General features: G+C 42.1%; 1 long non-coding RNA gene across 1 annotated transcript; it reads right to left on the reverse strand.

The window, feature by feature from the left end:
• Positions 1 to 894: 894 nt before the first annotated feature.
• LOC148453500 (uncharacterized) lies at positions 895 to 20,195 on the reverse strand. The gene is made up of 4 exons (XR_015874936.1): positions 19,897 to 20,195; positions 7,592 to 7,818; positions 4,440 to 4,524; positions 895 to 4,361 (listed from the first exon to the last, which is right to left on the reverse strand). It is a non-coding gene; the product is annotated as an uncharacterized LOC148453500 (long non-coding RNA).
• Between the last annotated feature and the right edge of the window lie 1,369 nt (positions 20,196 to 21,564).

Here is a 21,564-nt window from a genome sequence, read left to right on the forward strand (position 1 = left end):
TTGCGCTGTGACAATAAAGGAATGTCCCTACGCAATGGGTGAGTACCACGGTAGATTTAACTACTGGACGCAAAACCATTTTACAGATGGTAAAGGTTAGGATTAATGTTCATGTTGCATTATAGATCCAGATAGGAGTCTTCTTTACCTATGTAACCAGATGGAAATTTATACTGACCACAGTGTAAAGCATGAAGGATTACTGCACCCTTGTGAAGGAACAGTTTTAGTCTATACAGATTAACTTCTTAGTCACTCTTACACAGTAAAAGATAGTTATATTGCATGCACTGGCCCTAAAGTGGCACTACAATTAGCTACATAGCACTAATGCTTTATGGAACTATACACATCTCAAAATGGAAGACATTGGTGATTTTGTTGTTCTCAGACAACATCATTTTGTCCACAAGTAGTAAAATATACATTACATACGCCCATATTGCACTTTTCCCATTATCAAAACGGATCAATAGAAAGGTTAAGAAAAGAACAAAAACAAAGGATTAATAATGTGATTACTATCTAACATTGACACTATTATTAATGTCTCAGGTTTAATATTAGCTATATTACACATTTAACTAATAAGATTAATTAAATTCCCTCTGTAACAGTAAACAAAGTTCACATATTGGGGCTGATGCAGACCACACCTAAGTGATGAGGAAGAGTACGGTCACACACTGGCAGAGGTGGAGACATCTGGAGCTATGGACGCTGTGAGATGGGCAGCATAAGTGTCTGGGTTACTACTAGTCCTCAGCTCATCAGGGTACATACCCCTGCTGTAAGTGCAGACCTATATATGCTGACATGCAACACCTTATGGGCCACATTCGCATGGACACTACCTATGTAAGACTGCCCTGTCACTCCCCTATCCATCCTCTGTGGCCCTAAGTGTGTGTTCATCTCTGCATCAGCCCCATTGTGTCTTAGGGGGCGATTCACGTAATGTGCCGTCGGAACAGCCACAAATACCGATAATGCAGGCACAAAGTAGATCCAACATCACACATTTTGCCCCCCCCCATATGGGTGCGCAGGAGAATACCTGATGTTGGACATGTATGTACAGGTGGTGCATGCACCACACATCATGTGATGATGCACTGAACCACCCCATTAGGCTTTGTTTAAAGTGAAGTAGACACACATTGCTAAGCTTGTGGTGTGTGCTTTGGCACTCTTTGTGAAGGTTTTTGCTTTGGTTGGTTCATGAACTGGTGTCATATCAGCTGCTATTACTCTGGAGAACTTTAACCGTGTAACACACCAGTAAGCAAGCAGAGGTTTTCATATTTAAAATTATTTTTTTTCCAGTTGTGCAAACAAATCCATTTAAGAAGGTAGGACTGTGGCAACCATAATCAACATAAGGGATGTAACCTTTACAGGAAAGCATTGCTCACATGATGACATAAGACGACATAGTGTCACACAGCCCAAGCAGTAGGTTAACTTATGGCTGAGTTGTCCAGCTGGGGAGTGCTCATCACCAACACCATGGTGTAACCCACTGCACGGACTGTGGAATTCGCTTCCAGACATCAAGACTCTAGACAGAGGCTCAGGAGGGCAGCTTTTGAGGGCCTGAAGAAGTCCATGACCTCCTGTTTCCCAATCACTGCGTTCTACATAATCTTCTGAGTTTCGAAAATGCCAGGAAACTAATGGTTTAAACAACATATTTAAACCAAATGTGGGAATTAACAGCATTCTGCAGCAAGACCTATAGAAACCATATAAAATGCACACTTTGTCTGGACACGGAGGGACCCATTAACTTGGATATTTAAAAAACTTATCCAGAAAGAAGACAGACTACATGTTTTAACTGCTCAAATTCTTACAGCCTAGGCATTTGGAGTGTAAGAGTTCTAAATGGCGGAGTCCCAGCTCAGATCTCACAAACATCGGCAGAAAAATATGATCTCCACCTGTTAACAGCTCTCACGTTTGTTGCTGACGAGAGAGGAGAAGAAAAAAAAGGGATAATAAATAGTGGGGCTAGGTTTTCATAGTTCCTGAAAGGAACTACACCAATAAGGTATCATTCAGAAAAATAAAATACCCAAAAACTTGAGCAAAACCTGAGCAGTGAAGCACAAATTTATTGCGAACCGATGCCTGAAACCTGCGACGCATGCAAACCACGGTCTGACTTAGGTTATCTGGCACAAACTGCCACAGACACTATGGGCTTGTCTGCTCCTAGAAGACAATATTAAATTTAGATAATTTTTCTACAAAAAGAAATGAAACATTTTTTGTTCATTTTCTTTCAGAATAGAGATGGGTTTAAGCATATTCTTTTCATTGGAATCTATAGAAATAAAAAATTATATATCATAAAATTAAGATATTAATTTATTAATGAAAAGCCTGCGCAATCTTATTTTTGACAGACATCTAAAATGAAGATTGCGGGTGGGGGGTCAGGGAGGGATTCAATTAGCTGCGATAAGCCGTTTTCGCGTGTAAGAGTGAATTTTTTTTTTTGCCCTATTCAATTAGCCGCTCAGTCAACATGCACTAATTCTGCATAGGGGTTAACGGGTCTTTATCGTGACCTGCCTGTCTTTATCGTGACCTGCTGGAGCAGGTGAATAGTTAGGGGAAATCCCTATTTTAAAGGTAAAAATGTTGGGACTTGGGACACCCACACTAATGATTCATTAGGCACTTAGACATTTTTAATTAGCTTAATTTGGCCAATAGTGGCATGTTATTTTTGGGGTGAAATTCTGCAAAGTGCAGAATAATGGGTTAAAAGATGTGGGACAGGTATATGGGGAAGATTTATGGATGGGACAGGTGTTAAAAACACCTGTAACTGCCACCTTCAATGTTTATAACAGTGGCTTAAAATGACCCAAAAATAACTGACAGACATTTTTATTTACCCCTCACTATACTACAGCATTTAATTTGCAGAAAAACACTCTCTTTCTAGGATTTTTTCACTTATTGAAAAATGCTTATAACAGACATTTTGACACACTTTAAGAGCCCCAAATCATTTGTTTTGGCCCACTAACAGACTTATACACTGTTATTCTATATTAGTTTGCACTCTTTTGGGGTACAGGCTGATTTCCCCATTTTACTTTTACTAAACGCGTGTAACACTTGCAAGAATTAATCGCCCAAATGCCGGAAGATGACTTTTCGAATTGAATTGGGCGTTAAATGGGAGTGTGCAAACAGGCGATAAGTGCGTTAAGTTAACATGTTAATTTAACGTTTTATTGCAGCTAATTGAATTCCCCTCTTGTTTTTTTATCGATAGGCCCCTTGTTATCAGATCCATATCAAAAAGTGGATACTGTAAACAAATATGATCCAAGTTTGTTTCAATAACTTGCTCTCTGCTTAGTAAAGCTAGGTACACACTTGTACAATCATACTTTTAATGTGATTTTACTTTTGATTACATTTACGTGTCGGAAGTCCCGTTCAAGGTGCAGATTCATATGTGCACATCTTTACAATCTAACTGGAGATCCGGGAAACTCATCTGTCTAAAATATCTGCTGTGAAGACACAACAGTGGCACTGCTGCTGGTGGAACATGGCAGAAGCATCGGACAGAATGGTCGTCAGTGCGAACACGCTTCACTTTTTGTCCGATATGGTACCATCAAATCTGATGAAATTCAAACTGCACATAAAACCCGAACTTCAGGTGTGACCTGTATTCTTCCGATAAAACATGATCGAAGGTGCGTACACACGCTAAAGTATTGCATGAAGTGGTCAGGATCGAAAGAATGGCCTGATGATTGTACAGGTGTGAATCTAGCTTCCAGATGTCATGTGAAACAGATTATTATTGTATTTTTCAATACAATTAATGAATCCAAGTACTTTTCTCTACCTCAAGGTTGTAATGATGCTCTTTCACGAATTCTAAAACTAAAATTTGCGAGTGTACATGAGAAAAACCTACTTACAGTATATATAACAGCATTGTAATAAAATTGTACAATACTACAGTACTCCAAAAGCTTTGATCAGATGTGCTAGATCGCCTCCAGAGATACGGGTAATACAAGGTCTCGGATACAGCTGTTCCTTTCATAATTCTCTCCTTTCATAACAGACATGGCACACAACTGGCGTAAATAGATTCACTTTCATTACAGATAATCTATTTTGCCGTAGAGGTCTCTCAATAAAGGACTGGCATTGAGCTGCTAGTAAGAGGATAACTCAAAAAGATCTAAAACTATCAGCAGCACATCTACTGGCTCAACGTTTAAGGGACTGTCATTTTCGATGTTTGATCCTCAAGTCGACCATGGTTAGTCTTGCTTGCAAGAGATGATGCCTGGACAATCAGCAATGCGAAGACTCTGCATGAAACAGATGGATTGTTAGACAAGGTCATTCCACAGCAACTGAACACGTGTCCGGATGTGTCTAAGACATACCTAATGGAAGCCATGTTTAGGAATGATAATTACTCATTGAGGAGTGTATCTTGTTCTTTAAAGAGTCTTCTTCCACCACACAGACCTATGAAAAAAGAGGTTAAGTGTTAAAAAAGGTTAAATGTTGCCTGTTCATCTACAGGCGTATAAATGTAGCGAAGGTACAAAGGTCTGCGGCAGGGCATCTACAAAAGATAACAGGTTCCTAGCCAAACAGATTGTATTGTAAATTCTAATCTTATTTTTTAAAGCATTGTACAGCAGTCTGGAAATGTATCTCTGTATAGATCGTTTATATCGCAGTACAGCTGAGTCACCGATATGGTGTATGCAGAAAAACATGTACTATTTAAAAAAAAACACAACTTTGCCATTTCATAAAATACTGGAACGGGAGGGGATGTTACAATTTTATTGTGCCAAACGTATGCACAGACCTGTATTGCAAATTATTTGAATTAAATTAGCATCAGTGTTAGTCAATAGGCATGGCCGAGTTCATCTGTCTTACACTCCTTTTGTATCTCAAACACAAAGGAGCCGGTCCTTCAAAAGCCGAAATATCTGCATTTCCAGCATGATCCTCTGCAGTGGGCAGGAGCCGACAGCTTTGTGCTGGGATGATGGATTACCTGGGAGCAGCACTGCTTCATTATAGTCTAATAGACTCCTCTGTACAAAGGACCATAGGTTGTTTTTTCTCTTACTCATCCTTTCTAAATTCTGAAAACACCCTACAATACAGCCAGCTACACTTTCTGTGCAAGTCAAATTCCACAGAGTGTGGACAAACAGACTACAGATCACAACAAAAGGACAACACACAGCCTCTTCTAAAGGTAATATATGACACTGTACATAGCACAAAGTAACGATGCCTACGCAAAGCCTATGTACATATATATATTTATACACACACACACATACAATCATTTCAAAGTAAACTCTACCAATGAACATCGTAAAGGCTGCTCGTCATGTCACTTGTGGCTAAGAGCAATACATTCAGCTAAATCTAACCTCCTAGGAGAACAAGCTGTCTTCTTCGGTCACATCCACAGAACACACAATAAAATGTGCTAAATTAATAGGCCTGAAAAAAACCTCAAGTACAAGAAAAAGAGTTTTCACACATTGGCGCTATTTAAAAGATCACAGAATTGATCTATGAAGTTATGCATTTGGCATATCAAAATAGTTTACTGAAACACACAACACAAAACAAAATGACTCCATTATTAATACAAAATCATCCATAAAGAGGGCATATGAGCAAGAGGATGGAGAATGTTCCTTCTAGACAACAAAACATAGCAAAAGTGACACTACTGATCCTGAGTTGGAAGCAAAACAAAAAACAGCCAGGAACGTTGTGCCAGCTGCAATGCAAGGGAAGTGGGGGGAAGGGGGGAGAGACTAAATTACTATTTTGCATGCAAAATAAATACTGGTTTGGTTTTTTTTGCATGAATCCTACAGCAATGCTGGACAGGTTTATTTTACACTGCAGTTTAGTTTGGACATGTCCCTCTCAAAAATACATCTCTATGCATTTTTACAAGTGCCCCACCGTGATTACATAGCACAACATTAGGTTTAGCCATGGATAGGTCCCCACACTCTGTTGGCTACATAAACCGATGTTATAGCAAACTGAATTCCAACCTCCTGATCCACGTGTGGTTGCAAAGGACTTAGAAAAGTGATGATTTCTATTGTAAGTGGCCAGCTTACTTGGTGAGATGCAGCCCTAATGGAAAGTGATCACACCTTTACCCATTCTCTTATACAGAGCTATAATTACATAAAGAAGCTGGTCTCCTTCTCTACAAGCAATATTATTACATACCCATTGCATTCTGTGCTCTGCAATCATCATTGAAATACAAGTTTGTTTCTTTACAGTCCTGCAGTACTCCTAGTACAAGTCCTTTCCCAGCAAAAGTGATTAACATGACAAACTTCTCTTTGACTCCTTGCTCACTGGAAGGCCTAGGCTTTATATGTTATGCTATGAAAGAGGTTGTGGAAATTAGGATAAACCCTCACGACACCACGCCTTATCCCACATCCCAGTAAGGAGCCACTTCCAGACACATATGGCCAAGCCCATAGCAGTTTGAATTTTTCAGGCAGAGGCCTCAAGATCTAAAATACTTCTGTATTGTGTTACAGAATAGTCCATCTTTGTGGATGTTTTTTCAATTTATTACAGGTTGAGCATCCCATATCCAAATATTCCGAAATATTCCGAAATACGGAATAATTTTGGCATGACTGAGATAATGAAACCTTTGATTTTTTTTTATGGTTCAATGTACACAAACTTTGTCTAAGGCACAAATTATTAAAAAGTAAAATTACCTTCAGGCTGTGTGTATAAGGTGTATATGAAACATAAATTAATTTAATTTCTGTACACAAACTTTGCTTGAACCACAAAATTATTGAAAATATGGTATAAAATGACCTGCAGGCTGTGTGTAGAAGGTGTATATAACACATAAATGAATTGTGTGTGTATATTTGGGTCCCATTCACAAGATATTTCATTATGATATGCAATTATTCCAAAATACAGAATATTCCGTTATACAAAATACCCCTGGTCCCAAGCTTTTTGGATATGGGAGACTCAACCTGTATAAACTATAGAAGGAGGTGCCATTTGCAGCATCAGTTAGACACTAATTCAGATGTAGCTATTAAACTCAACCCCAAGTTACTGACAAAGATAAATACATCTGCACCTCTTTCAACCTAGTATGTTTAACAACTTTATTCATTTAAACCCCTTTTTACAGTTTGTAGAGTAAACTCATTTGCAGCATTATATGCAACATAAATAAACCGTTAAGAAAAAATTAATATAAATATAATTTTTACTAGGTTATATCCCAGGTGGGTAGTAAGTGGTGAACCAAGTACGCCAACCGTTACATGAGGATGAACCCATACAATATCTGCAGCTGGCTCATCATAAGGATGTATACAATATGTAGCAAAATGCACCAGCCAGAGGAAAACCAATGTTAGAAAGGGGAAGTATCAGACATCACACAATTCCCATATACGGTTTAAGCAAAGTTAAAACAAAATTAATGTAAAAGCATTTTGATGTGACAGTTAAACATTTCTACAAAAGCCTTTACCATTATGTTACTGATCCAAGCATAAAATAATCACTGGAGAGCTGTGTGGTCTTAAGAGTTGTCTGATCTTGCCTTGACCTTCAGAATGCTGCAGCAAGCCTCTGCAGGATCAATCACCGTCAGGTCCACCATGCATGCGGAGCTCTGCGGTCCTTGCTGTACACTTCGTCCTGTGCTGCTCTGCTCCTTATATAGGGTGGGTGGGGAAGCTCCTTATTAATTGGTGCCTGAAGGAAAACACAGATTCAGTCTAGCCTACTGTGAGCACCTTGATCAGCAATATGTTTGTACACTAAAGCATCCGGGAACAAAAAAAAAAAAAGCAAAAAAACAAATAGACCAGGAATGCTTTTACAATAATTGTACACGATTTAAATTGAATTAAGCATTAAACATAGCAAAAACAACAACAACCTGTAAGATAATGTATGCTTAATCGATCCATTGGCTAAATATTATTACAAAAAAATGTAAATAGAATCTAAAAAGGTATTCTACTTCTAGGCCAGTGTGTGCCGCGAATAAGGGCGCACCAAGAAGAAAATATCTCTCTCAGTACAGCAAAGATGTCCACACTGCCCTAAATAATATGGTTTTTAATCATTTAAGCCTCCTCATTACATCTATTGCCAGCACATTCCTTAACAAATCCCCAGAGCAGAAAAAGAGCTGGATGCGAAATGTAAATGACAGTAAAACATTTCTGTTCCAAAACAGTCTGAAAATAAGGTTTTGCTTGCAGAACGCTAACATGGATAATAAACAATCTGCCGTGATTCGATTTGCCTATCGGCTTGGAAGCTGTGCGACAATACAAACTATATCTATTTACAGCAATCACACAAAACGGATTACAAAATGGTATGTTCTATATATATAAAAAAAATAAATAAACACTTCTTTATCATTTGCTGATCCAGTTTACATAAAGCAATGTAAACAGGAGAGAGACAGGAGAGAGCTGTTCCTGCAGACAAATGGCAGGGAGGCGATATGCCATATGGACATTAAACAATGCTGGGGCTGTGTCAAATGGTGTTTTGAAATGCGCAAGAATTAATAGCACTGAAATTGCTCCGTGGTGTCAATGTGTTAGCATTAGGCATGGAGCAATTTGAGCACAGGGTAGCACAGTGGATGACATCGGTGCCTCACAGAACTAGGCTAAATTCGCACCAGGGCACTGTGTGGAGTTTGTATGTTCCCATCCCCTGTTTTTGTTTGGGTCCCCATCAGGTATTATGGTTTCCTCCCAGAGTCCAAAAATATACTGGTCAGTTGGCTGCAGACATAAATGTGCCCTTATATTCATGTAGTAGGGAATTTACACTGCAAGCTCCGTTGGGCAGGGTCTGATATAATGGACGAATATTAACTGTAAAGCTGGCCACACACTAGACCAACTTACATCCAACCAGCCAACTTGTTGATTGGTTGGAATGAAAATCTGGTAACGTATGGGAGTAACTGATGATCAGCAATTTGCTCCTAAATGCCAGAAAACAGATGAAAATGGTCGTTCAGACAAGTTTGTTAAATGTTTGATCTAAACTATTGTTCAAACAACAGTTTGGTCCATTTTTCAGCATTTGGGAGCAAATTGCTGTTTGTATTCCTTACCAGATTTTCATTCCAACCAATCAACTAGTTGGCTGGTTGGACAGATAATCTTTAGATGTGTGCCAGCTTTAGAGTTTACCACTATGCAACCAAATATGAACACTAGCACTTTTCCAGCTGAAGCACTCCGATTGCCCACCTTTCAATGTTCAAAGGTGGCCACATATTCACTGGCATGTTAATACATGTAAACTGGAACCCAGGGCCATAACTAGGGTAGTGCGGCCGATGCCAGGGCACCGCAGGTCAGGAGGTGCTGTTTGAACCTGTCAATTTTCTGTTTATTATCATTCTCACTTGCAGCTTCCTCTTATTTCATCCCCAGCATCTCCTGGCCTCCCCTATCTCTACCCTGGTCCTTCCCCATGAGGCCATTCCCCTTGTTTGGGTACATTATGTCCCTATTTAAAAAATGGGGGCGCCAATGCTCTTTCTGGCACAGCCCACCAAAAAGTCTAGTTACGGCTCTGCTAGAACCCATGATTAGTAATCTTATTTATTAACAGTTACTTATATAGTGCCAGCATAATCCATGTAGCTTCACAATTGAGAACAAAATAGTAATAGAACAGTAATAAAACAAGACTGGGTAATAACACACAGAGAGTTAAGAGGGCCCTGCTCGCAGATGTACAATCTACAGTATTTCCATTGCAACTGGGATTTTACTTACTGTAACACTTTTTAGGTCTTACATAAATTAACTGACAAATTCCTTGGATCGAGAATTGTTCAGAATTCACAGAAAGAATACTTTTTATACCAAGAAAATCTTAGAATAAAAGCCTGTGCCCGTTTCCCAGAGTCTATAAACTGCTCTGTAATGCCTCCAGTCCAACCAAAATATTCCCTCTGAGTATAGAGTGGAATTCTATCATTAAAGCTGCATACACACACACACAATGATTGTATGTCAGATTATCTGTCAGATTTTTTAAAGTGTAATGAACGATTTTTTTGAACTACAAACGATTTTTGCATATTAACTTAATGAAAATCGTTGAGTTGGTCAGTCTGACTGAACTACAAACGTGAACGTAAATGAACAATAGCCGTTCGTTTTAACTCAGAAAGTGAACAATTTTTTTCAACGATTGAACGATAAACGATATCGTTAACGATAATCGTTACAAAAATCTCTGTGTGTGTATGCACCTTTAGTCTTTGTTTGATAGAAGTCACAAACTCATTGAAATTGAGTGGCGAGTATCCATGTGTCTGTATAAGTCCTGCACCCCACAGGAAAGAAAAGGCAGTTAGTTTGCCAATGACGCCGCTTCCTGAGGTGCAGCAAAGGATATCCAACGATTTCTTGTTTTCTTTAGTTTGTAACTATACTCATATTTAGGATAGAGGAAGCAATATAAAAAACAAGGCAGGTAGCAGGTGAACAAAGCATGTAAACAAGCCACCAAAAGGCAGAAATGGCAGGATTGGGAGCCTATCCAAGTACAATAACACAGTAATTACTGCATCGGGAATCCAGTGTTTTTTACTTTTTTTTTCTCAATTAAATCATGGTGTCCATATAACCCCCAAATCTCCAATACATTTAAGTGTTGTTTAACACTTCTGTCACTGTGGGTCTGCAACCGTAGAACTCTTTTGGCGACTGCTACTATAGGCATACTGTACTTCCCGATAAGAAAGAAATTCCCTCCAGAGAGCTTTCACAATGACGATGAATGACTTTCAGCATCACTTCAATGCTCTGTAATAAATACGGTTTTAACTTCTGTATCCTTATCATCCCTTTGGCTTTTTGTGGATGAGCTCAGCCTCCAAGGTTCAGGGAACCCCCTTGGTGCTGAATTTCTCAGCAAAGTACAGTTTCAGCATGCACACCCCTTCCTGGCTGTCAGCACAGAGGCATTGGTGACCTTCAGGATCAGAGAGGAAGAAGGTTGAATCTCCAAATGTTTGCTACCTAGAAATAGCAACTGGCATCCTAGGGAGCCACCCCTATCCCTACCTGCACTCACAAAGTACATTGCAGTGACCATCTGAACGCATTGAGAATGGCAATGCCGATCCATTTGAAGACAGAACACCACTCACTACACCCGCACTCAGCTGAGCGGCAAGAAGACAACAAAGTGTTTTTTCTCAGCTGGCTAAATGTATTAACCCATTTGTTGATACTGTGATGTAGTTTGAAAAGGATAGAAAAGATTTTAGGGTTTTGATTGAGGGAATAGCCCAGAGTCAAGGATGTCTAAAGATGAGGAAAAACAGAATCTCTCTTTATCCACACCTAATAATAGCAGTGGGGAAAAGTTAGGCACATGCCAGGGAGATGGAGTGTCAGCCTACCTCTAAAGCTGCATACACACACAACGATTTAGTTAATGAACGATTTTAGTAAACGATTTTCTCCCTTGAAAACATTAACTAAAATCGTTTACTAAAGTTGTTCATTTACTATCTTCATTTAAATGTAATGAACGATTTTTTAGAACTACAAACGATTTTTGCATAGTCCGTTACTGAAAATCGTTGAGTTGACAAGTCTGACAACTACAAACGTGAACGCGCATGAACGATAATTGTTCATCATTTGACTCAGAAAGTGAACGATTTTTCAAACGATTATCGGTAAACAATATCGTTTAACGATAATCGTTCGAAAAATCGTTGTGTGTGTATGCAGCTTTACTTAGCACCCAGGGAGAGGAAGACGTGTTTGTACTCTACTAATGCAGTAGTCCGTTTCATGTCATAAGTTAAAATAGTTACTATAATACCTGAATTTGATTACTTGATTATATTTCTACTTTTCGGACAATCAAAGCACCTCTAGCTACCAATGTACAAATGGGTTCTAAGCCCAAACTATCATGGTTTGGCACATAACAGGAAAGCATTGTATGCAGGTATAGGTTAACAGCTAACCCAGTGGTTCCCAAACTCAGTGCTCAAGGCACCCTAAAAAGCCAGGTTTTACAGATATCCATGCTTAAGCACAGATGATTAAATCAAATTAACTGAGGTACTAATAAAGACTCCTGTGCTCAATCAAGAATAGCTTTAAAACCTGGACTGTTAGGGTGCCTTGAGGACCACTGAGCTAACCAGTTACCAGTGTGTAAATCAATGGCATGATTGTTGATGAAGTTTATTCAACAACTGCCGAAACGTTTGGAGTCACGTAATTTTTATTGCAATTAGTCCAATAACATATCTGTCAGTATGCATTGTAAATGTATATCTAATCTGTCGTATTAAAATCAAGTAAGGAATTAAATAATGTAAATAAATATATTTGAGTTGTGAGTTTTGCAAGGAAGATCTATGGAAGGTGGGGATGGTCACATGAAGAAATGCAAATGAGTCTGGAGCTAGCTACTGTAAATAAGTGCATTTTAATGCATTTTCCATCCTCCTGGTCAGGAATCCCTGCATGCCAGTTACCTTCTTATCATGCAGACATCAGATTGCGGCCTACTGTGGTCGGTCTATGTCTGAGCTGTCAGACATGCAGGAGACAGCAAGCACTGCTCACACAGTAATAACCATGCATGAAATGAAGTTCCTCCACCAATCACTCCCCTTCTAAACGTATTACACATGACGTTTAGAAAGAAAAAAAAAGAGTGGTGATTGGTGAAGGAATTCCCTCAGGTGTATGGGATTTGGAGATAAATTATGATGGACAGATGCACCTGCCTCGGTAATCTGTTTTATGGAGCATCAGCATGCTAATGAGGAAGAGCATGTAATAGACTGAAGCGCCTATTTCTAAAATGAGGAGGAGAAACGTATAATATAATCTGCTGTATAAAATATATTATTATAAAGCAGAGGAAATTCCACGCTCCTGGAAAGGCATATTAAATGGCAATCAGTTGAACCAAACACTACAATAGTTGGTTTTAATTTTTGTACGATACAAACCATTAATGATTGCAAAGGAATAAAATGAGACACCTGAGCAAATGGTTTCAATTAGTAAACCGATTAAAAATAACTAAAAATACATTAGGGACAATGACAAATTAGATGTGCAATTACTCCATTAGTAACAAGGAATGTGAAGTTACACTATTATTGATGAATTTGGCAATCCAGAGAACAGTAAGGCCGGCTACACACTTGGCCGATATCTGCACAACAAATGTTGCATATGGGCTAGTGTGTACGCATTATTGTGCGCTCCCGCGGGTCGTTTGCGACATCTTCCAGTCGGCTATGCTGCACGACCAACCAGAAGATATCACGTGATTAGGGGCCAATCGTTTAGTATGTACTGCTAATTTCAAATGTTGCCAGTGATCGTTGAAGTGTGTACGGGAGCAGCGATAAATCGTATACAATCAAACGATACAATATATCGTTCGGTCGTATGCGATATTGGACAATGTGTACGCTCAATATCATATGTTCTGGCCTCTAGGAAAATTGGATGTAAAATCGGTCCAATTACAAGTCGTTCAGGTGTGTCCCCACCCTAAGAGATTAATAGATTACACATTTTAATAGATAAATTTAGGTTATATTTCAGGAACATTTTCTTTAAAGTGTTAAGGGGAGGGGGCATATTGTGCCCGCCAGTATCGCAAGTTTATCTTCTAACCCTATAGAGGTGCAAGGGAAAACTTGCAGTCGGCACTACCGTCCAGTGCAAATTCACACTTACCAATCGTCTGCCCGATGTGCCAGGCTTGACAGCTCAACTGGGTGGGCATTTAAAATTGCCATCCAGTTGAGTTGTCAATCACCGCCGAGTCTGCAGCATGTGCACGGGCTATCTGCGGGTCACCTGTATAGACCAGCAGATTACAGATATGTCCTTCAGATATATCGGCAATCCGCTGTGCTCCACAGCAGATCGGATATGTCTGTGAACTACGTAGTTCAAACACCTATCAGCTGTACACACCCAGTGATGCACTATAGATATATTGCCCATTCAATAGACCAGACGATATATCCATCAGTGTGTACCCAGCGTAAGCCAAAAATTTAAAAGGGCGATGACTTTAATCACAATACACAGAATGTTTTGCTATTAAATATAATGCCCTTTTAATTTGTAAGATTCTGCTTAGTAAATACTCTCCTCCCACTCTTCATCAACTATTGATAACCTGGAGTCACTTAGGAGTGAGCAGTAGCAGGAAGCACCTATAAAACAAGGCTTTTGCAGAGTAAATTTGACAAGTTATTGGGATTACAAAAATGTAGATGGTTAGCTGTAAAACTGTGATAAGAATTACGTACTGGAAGGGGTTAGATCAGTAAAGCTGCATACACACATGATTTTTTGAACGATTATCGTTAAACGATATCGTTTAACGATAATCGTTTGTAAAAATCGTTAACTTTCTGAGTCAAACGATGAACGATTTTCGTTCATGCGCGTTCACGTTTGTACTTCAGTCAGACTTGTCAACTCAACGATTTTCAGTAAGGGAATATGCAAAAATCGTTTGTAGTTCCAAAAAATTGTTCATTACATTTAAATGAACATAGTAAATGAACAACTTTAGTAAACGATTTTAGTTCATTTTTTCAAGGGAGAAAATCGTTTACTAAAATCGTTCATTAACTAAATCGTTGTGTGTGTATGCACCTCAAGTAATAGCCAAATTATCTTCATTGGAAGCCACACTGATCTGCCAGGCCTTGAGCAACACAGGAGGCTTCCACAAGTACGTGTACTTATCTATAGCAGGTTTCTAATCATACAGCAAGTAAATCCAGTATTTCACATCACCTTATGTATGAAAGGGCTGTGTATTCCAGAGCTGAATAATATATATGAAATAACTGGTTTTTATACACTGAATGGCTAAAAGTATGTGGACACCCAAACATTACACAAATACGTGCTTGTTGAAAATCTCATTTTGCAAACCATGGGAATTAATACAAAGTTAATCCGCTGTTTTGGGAAGACTTCCACTGTTTTTAGGAACATGATTGTGTGGATTTATACTCTTTCAGCTACAAGGGCAGTAAGGGGCCCATACATCAACAATCAATGAGGCCAATTTGCAGAAGGTTGTGTAAAAAATAAATGATCGAGACTGACGAATTAGGATTTCCAACATGTTGGATTTTGCTGATCAAAGGATAAGAAATATGGGAATCAGGCAATTGGTGTATGGGCTCCATTAGTGAGTTTTGGCACGGATGTTGTGCAATAAGGTCAGTCTACAATGCAATTTATCCCAAACAATGATGGGGTTGAGGTCAGGGCTCTGTGCAGACCGGTCAAGTTCTTCCACACCAAACCATGTCTTGATGGATCTTGCTTTGTGTACGGGCACAATCATGCTTAAACAGGAGAGGAGCATGACCAAACTGTAGCCACAGTTAGAAGCATGCATTTCTCTAGAAAGTCACTATATGCTGACCTAATGATGAACTACAGCCATACACTATTATACCTCTTGCAGCAAGCTTTCAAACAGTCAGTACATATGTGGGCAGGAAGCATCCTCCTGGCTTGCGCAAAACATGGATTCGTGCTCCACAGGGCTGGATGGTGAAGCATGATTAGTCACTCCAGGGAACATTTTCACTGCTCCAGTCAGATGGCGCTGTGTGCCAAGTGACATTTGGTATTGCTCATAGTGATCTGAGGCAGCTGTGGAGATTCTAATCCATGAATCTCCACAGGGATGTTGGTATGGACCAACCAACGCACCAAATGAGGAAAGATGATAGATTACACTCTGCGCACATCTGCACTCCTGTCTGTCAGCTTGGGGGACCTACAGCTACACAGCAGAGTAATTGTTGCTCCTAGAAATTTGGACTGCACAATACCTGTACATACCTGTGACCAGGACAGCTCTAGTTGGGCAAATATATGATAAACTGACTTGTTGGAAGGTGGCGTCCCCTGACAGCATCTCTTTTAAAGTCACTAAGCTCTTTAGTTTGATTCATTGTATTGTTCATGTAGTACTATGGAGAGTGCATGGCTGTATGCACCTGTTCGCAGTGTGTGTGGCTGAAATGGGCAAACACCCTAATTAGGAGGCATGTCCACATCAGGGCCGGCTCCAGGGGACGGAGCACCCTGTGCCGGCCCACTCCGGCGCGGCCTACCTTGGAAATGGGGGCGTGGCCTAATTACCATAGGCCACGCCCCATACCTGCCGTTATTAGGAGGCGTGTCTGCTTCCAAATAACGTCAGACTGGGGGGGGGGGGGGGGGCGCCTCACTAGCTGGGCTTCCCCCAGCCCTCTCCCGTCACTGAATGGAAGCGCACAGCATCCATTCAAAGTCTACGGGGTCCGGCACCGGCGCACAGCTGCGGCAGTGGGGGGTCCACAACCTCCCGACTTAACCACCCGCAGGCCACTTCGGCCCATGGGTGGAATGGCAGGACAGTAATGTCCCGCTGAAATCGGGATGTTGGGGAGGGGTGCGCCTTCTGTGGGTGGCGCCCCTGTGCGACCTCTCAGGTCGAACACCCCTAGAGCCGAACCTGGTCTACATACTTCTGGCCATGTAATGTACTTAACTAAATATGTGCACAATACTCTCTCCCACTCCTCTGCAGCAGCAGACAAGACATGAGGTAGGTACTGCTCTAACTAAATCGGCAATCCATTACCTCTTACATAGGGTAGGAGGTAGTGCTACTACATTGATACAATGAGGTCAACAAATGCCAGTTTGAAAGGCATAAATCAAATTACTGCACTTTGATGCCATGCTGCATTCGGCAGCATGGCATTGTTAACGATATCCCCAGATTGAGCTGCATGTACAGACGACTGGGGATAGCATTAACGACCTGCAGCAGCGCGCTTTGTTCGTCGTTAAGTTCATACACACTGGACGATTTAAACGATATATCGTTAAACTATATCATTATCGTTCATATAAATCGTCCATTGTGTACGGGGCTATAGTCTTAAAAATACTACTTGGTACCTCACAAAATTGGCACTGCAAGGAAACGATTAGTTAAGATTTGTTTGGAGTCTCCCTCCAAAGCTCATAGAACCATGTTAAGTATCATGCAACCAAATATACCAGAAATAATTCTATATCCATACTGTATGTAGAGTTTTCCAAATGAAAGCAAATGTAAGTGTGATAACAACTAATTTGTTTACTGGATGTTTGAACATTTTTCTTTGTCAGTCCAATACACAATTATGTAATTTGTACGTTACCTGTATTCCTTAAAATACTGCAATGATACTATGTTGAACTGTAATGCCTCAATAAAATAAAATAAAAAATATTCTAATTATTATTTTTTATTTTATTTTAAGTGTGCAGCTACTACTAGTTTAGAGCAGTGCTCCATTGTAGTATATCCCCCCATCACCCAATCTCATCTCACCCTCCTGAGGTGGCGAGCAGAAATGTGCGACCAGTTGGGAGTTTGGGCGCACTAACCAGGGCTCTAGACGGGTTTAGCAACTTACATGGCTAAACTATATTTAGGATAGGTGCAACATGTGCAATAAAGCATGGGCACACAAAAACACCGGCGCCGAGATCCCGTCATGACTCGGGATGCTGATGCCGTGATCCCGTAAAAGATCACGGCATCAGCATCGTAAGGAGACTGGGGAAAGGTATCAGCCGCGTGGGGGAAAATGGAGGAGAGTTAGTTTTAGGCAGCCCGTGGGGACTTCGGGTTCGGCTGTGGGAGGGGGAAGGTTAGAGTTAGGTTCAGGCACCATCATGGGGGAGGGGTTATGGGTAGACACTTACCGGGAGGGTTAGGGTGCGGAGTAGGGAGGGTTTGTATAAGGGTGCAGGAGAGGAGGGCTAGGGGGTAAATAGGACAGGAGAACATTAACCATCGGCTCCCTTGTCAGGATTTGGATCAACGGGATGCCGCAGTCAGTGTACTGACAGCCGGCATCCCGTCCATTGGTATTTCATACCGATTCCCTTGTGAATATCTCATGATTCCATCTATGACACTGAAGGTTATTCTCCTTTCAAACGTCTGGCCACTCTTAGCTAAAAGCAGTAACTGGCATTTTAAATACTATCCACTTAAAAAACTTTCTAGTCATAGTTTGTATTTTTTTAATTTTATTTTACCTTTCTTAACTATTCCCAACACCACTTTCACATATTTTATCATTTTAATATCGTACATTTTTTAAATCACCTCCGTCTCTATCCCTACATCATAGTTGCTAGTTTATTTGATAATCAAATCAATAGCTTGTAGATTATTTAGACTGTATTCACACTAGCCTGAGCTATGTGGAGGGTGAAGCACCACTCAGCCAAAGGGGGCAAAGTGGAGAGGGTGAAGGTGTCACTCAGTTAGGGGGCAGCAGGGGTGTATCTAGGGATCCAAGTGCGCCTGGCAATGTAATGTACTGGCGCCCCCCTACCTCCCTTATGCAGTGCCCCCAGTAGTAATCCCCCCTATGCTGCATTGCCCCCAGTAGTAGCCCCCCCTAAACAGTGCCCGCAGTAGTAATCCCCCCTATGCTGCATTGCCCCCAGTAGTAATCCCCCCTATGCTGCATTTCCCCCAGTAGTAATCCCCCCTATGCTGCATTGCCCCCAGTAGTAGTCCCCCCTATACAGTGCCAACAGTAGTAGACCCCAGTAGTAGTCCCCTATACAGTGCCCCCAGTAATAGTACCCAGTAGTAGTCCCCCCTATACAGTGCCACCAGTAATAGTACCCAGTCGTAGTCCCCCCTATACATTGCCCCAGTAGTAGCCCCCCTAAACAGTGCCCCCAGTAGTAGTCCCCTATACAGTGCCCCCAGTTGAAGACCCCCTATACAGTGCTCCCAGTAGTGGCCACCCCTATACAGTGCTCCCAGTAGTAGCCACCCCCCATAAATTGCCCCCACTAGTGGCCACCCCCCATAAATTGCCCCCAGTAGTGGCCACCCCAAGACAGTAGCGGGCACCCCCCCATAAAGTGCCCCAGTAGCGTACACCCCCTATTTCAGTGCTCCCCCCCCCCTGTAGTGCCACGCTTACAAACACACACGCACACAAAGAACAAAAAAATTCAACTTACCTGGTCCCCGCTCCTGACGCGACCGCCGCTGTCCTAGTCCCGGCCCACTCTTCTCCTGCATGGGAGAGACCTCATGACGTATGGCTGTGGGGGAGCCGGAACATGGAGCTCATGAGTGAGCTCCAGCCGGCTCCCTCCGCGGACGAGGCAGCAGCTAATGAGAGTGTCTGTATGACTCTCATTAGCTTGCTGCTATTACAAACACACAGCTGCCGCTGGCGGCTGTCTGTTTGTAAACTGTGTAGGGCAGACCGCTCTCACTGCGGTCTGCCCTACACTTGTGGGGCTGATGGAGTCGTCCACCCCTTGGCTACTGGTGGCACTGTCGGGCGGCGACGGCCCCCCTCCCTCCCTTTGGTTGGCGCCCCTGGCGAGTGCCATCCTGGCCAATGGGTAGATACGCCCCTGGGGGGCAGCGTAGAGAGGGTGGAGGTGATACTCAGCCAGGTGGCAAAGTGGAGAGGGTGAAGGCGTCACTCAGCCAGAGAGAGTGAAGGTGTCACTCGGCAAGGGGGCAGTGTGGAAAGGGTGAAGGTGTCACTCAGCCAGGGGCAGATCTGTCACCCCCTTTCACATTGTGTGACCCCTGGACTCAGCCTGGCAAACACACTCTGTGGGGCCAGACACTGCGGGATTTTAGTACGGAGCACACACACAGGACATAGTAGAGAATGCGGTGACCGCAATGCGGGAGAGCTCGGAGACTAACCTGCTCCGTATTAGGTCTTGGGACACCATCCAGGCCGGGCTTCAGACTCCTTATCACACTCTACAGCCGGCGTCTACCGTGCAGTGCACCGCGACAGCACCGATCCAGGCGCGACCACGTACGAGCACGGCTGCTGATGCACAGACACCGTGGTATCTCCCCGTTACAAGGCCGCCTCCCCATCTCCCGGGAAGGCGTACTGCTCCAAGTTCTGTGTGCAGCGCTCCTGACCTCCGCAGCCGCAGAGCTTTGCCAGTGCCACTCTCTGCGGCACTACCATGCAGCGGAAGTATCGCTGTTGCGTCATGCGGGCCATTACGGAAATAACGTAGGTCTTGCGTACGCCATTACGGAAATAACGTAGGCCTTGCGGTACGCATCACTATGTGCCTCTCCCGTGTTTCCCCATAGAGAGTGGTGCACTACCGGTGTTTCATTGATCTGCCAGATTGGCCAAAGCTGGTTGTGTATGGGGGCGGCGATGATGTACAGGGGTTATTACACCTCAGAGTCTGTGTATTGTATTGCTGCTGGTTGTGAAGTAGCTGCCTGGCTCCTACGTTGGGCTCAGGGGGCAATTAAACTATAGTAGCTGTAGAGTAGAGGTACAACACTTCTGATAAATGAAAAGGTCCAGCTGTTCCTACCCTATAATTTAGCAATGTTAGCCTACACTTCATCTTCCCATTAAAATAGATGAGATTATAGTGGTAAAATGGTTATTCATATTTAAATGACTGCACAGCACATAGGCAAACGCAGGGGGGTTTTCCGTCTGCCTGGAAACCCCCCCTCCCCAGCACATACCATGACCACAGTAGAAATAGTAATATAATAGAATTTTAATAGTGCTACAGGTTCTTCTTTAACATGTATCAGCCAGTAATAAATAACCTGTGCACCAACTAGGAGATCTGGAAAACATGCACTGTTAGAGATGCACTGCTATAGAGACCAGTATGTACATATATGTCCAGGGAAGTGCTAGGTTCTTCTGCTGCTCCTCCAGGATCCCGGACTTGTTCCAATGCTCTGGAATGGTGCCCACATCTAAAATAAAAACATTCAGCTCAGGCAGGATGGCCCTACTGCCGCATCTAATGACTTATTGTGATCCTGTATATGCTGGAATTATGACACAATACACATTGTATGACGCATATTAAAGTTGGATAAGTACTAATTATGTCCTCTTCATGGACTGGCCACACTCACTTTAAAATCAAGCATTTGGAAACCCCCCTCTAGAAATCCTGCGTTTGCCACTGCAGCATATGATATAACCTATTGTTGTTCAGCATGTTACCTTGTAGTGTATACCATAGTTCCTGTTTCTTCTTCAGGGTCCATAGGGGGTTGACCTTGGGGTATGGTTGAGCCCCCTTATGGTAACAGCTAGATCCCCTTCCGTAGATCATGACGTCATCAGCAGTGTCCCACGTCATTCCCTACAATTCAAGTGTGCATAGCGGGGGAATATAACCATGTAGCGAGTTTAGCGAGCCAACGTGCCCGAAGCGAGCCTGCGAGGGGTTAACTTTCTGTTTTTGGTGCACTGTGTGGTCAGGAAACTACACTTCCGCCCTCAGTGCACGTCACTTCCACATACAATAACTGAAGTGGAACTAGTCTTTACCTTGAGCTTATTTCCCCTTCGCGCTAGGGACC

The sequence above is a fragment of the Taudactylus pleione genome, unplaced genomic scaffold (assembly GCF_031769625.1).
Source record: "Taudactylus pleione unplaced genomic scaffold, aTauple2 ptg001138l, whole genome shotgun sequence".
Classification (NCBI taxonomy): Eukaryota; Metazoa; Chordata; class Amphibia; order Anura; family Myobatrachidae; genus Taudactylus; species Taudactylus pleione.